This window comes from Octopus bimaculoides, chromosome 5 (assembly GCF_001194135.2).
Source record: "Octopus bimaculoides isolate UCB-OBI-ISO-001 chromosome 5, ASM119413v2, whole genome shotgun sequence".
In the NCBI taxonomy this organism is placed as follows: Eukaryota; Metazoa; Mollusca; class Cephalopoda; order Octopoda; family Octopodidae; genus Octopus; species Octopus bimaculoides.
In genome coordinates this window covers 73441912-73444999 of record NC_068985.1, presented here as the reverse complement: position 1 = coordinate 73444999, position 3088 = coordinate 73441912, and the positions used below count along the sequence as shown (strand labels likewise).

At 37.6% G+C, this 3088-nt stretch overlaps 1 protein-coding gene across 5 annotated transcripts in view; it reads left to right on the top strand.

Annotated features, from left to right (window-relative positions):
- LOC106869260 (sex peptide receptor) overlaps nucleotides 1-3088 on the top strand; it is a 741054-nt gene that overhangs the window by 664828 nt on the left and 73138 nt on the right. The window contains exon 6 of one of the 5 annotated variants that reach the window (XR_008264113.1): nucleotides 2419-2437. The exons of the other annotated variants lie outside the window; for them this stretch is intronic. The gene's annotated coding sequence lies outside the window, so the exon portion shown is untranslated. Of the gene's footprint in view, nucleotides 1-2418; nucleotides 2438-3088 lie in introns of those variants that run through there. 5 annotated transcript variants of the gene reach the window in all.

The window sequence follows — 3088 nt, the reverse complement described above, 5'->3', positions numbered from 1 at the left end:
ATATATATATATATAGTCCTTGATCATAGCCTATCAGAATGTTACCCTTCGTTTCACGTTGACTATTGCTCCTAGCAGTAGAGGCGAGGCACCAGACCCGCTGACCGGAGGCACATAGCATCTTTACTAATGGAGGTAAGAATACAGGCTTGGTCAGCATTGCGGTGAATAAAACCACAGAGTTATCTCCTCGAGAAGGGCCCTAGATATATCTGAAAAGGGGATGTTTATGTACGTTTTCCGTCCAATACTTTTCAAGCGGTGGAGCCCATGCCTCAGCACACATTTTCTAGTATGAGGCCACAGACCAAATACTCTATGTATTTAAGAAGGCCTCCCAAATCAAACCAATTTTTGGGATCCTTGCTATCTCGGCCAAGCAAAGTTTGCGTCGTCTGCTTCTGATGTTCCAGGAGCTTTCATTTAATCCTGTATGGCGTTCCTTCCTCGTTTAAATGTCATGTGAAGATCCCAAAGATGTTAAGTTGCACCTCTATACCATCCTAAAAGGCGACCTGTGGTTGTTTCGTAGCAGCTTAAAAGGGCTCCCGATGATCCATTATGTTTCTGTGTATGTGTCTTTACTTGTTGCTGCACTTCCTCTATTGTTGTTGTTTCTGCTACCGCTGCTGTTGCTCTTGTTACTGAAGGACACGACCTTTGCCTCATAGACCACGGACTAGGAGTTGCATCAGGGCACTCACTGTTAACTCTACATGAGCATCTTGCTTCTCTGCACTGTTTAGAGTCTTTCATTGAAAACCTTTTTACACTAGATGCACAGCGGAATGAGAGACTTAAGTTCTGTCTATTAAATAACCGTCCCTACCTATTGGATTGCGGAAAATGCTTATCCACTAAACCATGTACGATACGTCCCACGCAAGTTTTCATGCTGAGTGAGAAGTATGCGGCAAACCAATTGACCTTTCGGTGGCACTTTCTTTGGTGAGCGTTAGGACTCGGCAGAAAAGAGATGCGGTGCTTAAACGTGCTGGCTGCCAAAGCCTCGTTGTAATAAAAGGCCGCCGCATCGAAAATGTATTTATTCGATTACAGTTTCGATACCTTACATCATATTTTACAGCATCCTATTTTTACATCATATATCCACTGCATATATTACTTATATTTCACTACCATGCAAACATTGTACAATCTACCCTTCGATCGAATTGTGAATCTGTACCTAGAAGAGATACTGACACACAGCACACTCACTCATATAAACAAGGTGTGAGTTTGCCTGTGTTTGTATGAGGACGAAATTGTGTCATTCACGACTATCAGTGACCTCAAGGACCCTATTTCATGGAAATAAAGAAACAAAATAAAAGAATTATATGGAACTATATTATGCTATTCATTGTTTGATGCAATTCCTCAACATAAGGACAATAAACCTAGGACCAATTCTCTCCCCTTGAGTAGCCGTTTCCATCATGATCAATTCATTATCCCAGTTAGTGAACCGATGGTCATCCATTATCCAATGCTGTTGTTTGAGCTTGAACCAGCTGATGCAGCTATATTCTGTTTCTTTCAGGTTGAGTGATCAAGTGAAGGATATCTCCTGTGCTCCTTGCTGTCGATTTAGTCTCTTTCATTGTTGTCCATGATGATGTTGTTTTGTCGGTGGTGATGTTGGTTTAGTTGTTGCTGATGCTTTTATTTAGTCTTTTACTTGCTCTGAACATTTTCATAGTCACAGAGTATCAAACTGTGCATTATTCACTGCATTACACTTGATTTAGTATGGCTGAGATTGATTTGAGAAACTTTCTAATGGGCAGTATATAAGCCTCCAGCATGGTTCAGAAGAGAGGAATCCAAAGATTCTTAGATATATTTAGCGATTCTTTTACCACACAAACTTGTTACGAAGATAAGAGAAAGTCGTTAAACTTTCATACGAAGAAATTGTCGCCAATCTACGACACTTATATTCCAGATGATTCGTATTTTGACAAAATTTACTAAACACAATCGCAAGACATTTTCCGAAATGCCTTTAGGCTTATAATTTATAACTGGTACGTATAACCTTTCGATCTGGCACAGATTCATACGTTGATTCTATATAAGGTGGTTGGACATTCTTGAATGATATAGTAATGTATGGTCGCTAATCGTCTTTTTTATATAATGCAATCATCAACATGGCTTTTATCTCAATGTCTGTCTCTCTCCCACTCTCTCTCTTTATATGTGTGTGTCCGTGCGTGTGTGTATATACAAATACATATATAGACATAAATATATATATACAATATATGCCAATGTATACATATATTCGTGTGTGTGTATGTGGGTTGTGGGTGTTTGTGTCTCTTCAAGTGCAAAATCCCGAGTTCGTAGAATTACAGTTGTCTTGGAGTTACTACAAAGGCTGATATATTTCTGTTCATTTATCTTCAGTACAGGAACTGTTCAAAAATATAAACATCACAAGACATGACGTAGAGGAAAAAGAAAAGAAGGAAAACATAACAGATGTTTGAGATAACAATATTTACATAGGCTTTATACAAGGTATTAGCATTTTGCTTCTTATTCTTTCTTTAGAAAGACTACGTTGGAAAGATGCCAAGAGAAATATCTCTCATTGACTAAGCTTCACTAAAACGTACTTAGATTATCTAATATCGAGTAAATTATAAATCGCATCCTTATAAAGTTCTCTCCGAACCCCTTACTACTCGAGAAGTGCATGATTTTGTATGCATACGAAACGCATATATGTATGTGTGAATGAGTGTATGTGAGTTTTCATGCATGCGGATGTATATCTAGCTGTATACACACACACACACACATATATATATATTTGTGTGTTTGTGTCTCTTTGGATAAGTGTGTGTATGAATGTCTATGTGTGTCTATGTATACTGGGAAAGATGCGAGGGAAGATATATATTAACGCTATAAACCGGATGATTTATCGATTGTAATGGATTTGATAGATATGCATGCACATATTTATATGTATCTGATATATATAGATATATCTATATATATACTGGCACATGCATACACATGTAAGTAAATATATATATATGTATGTGTATATATATATATATATATATAT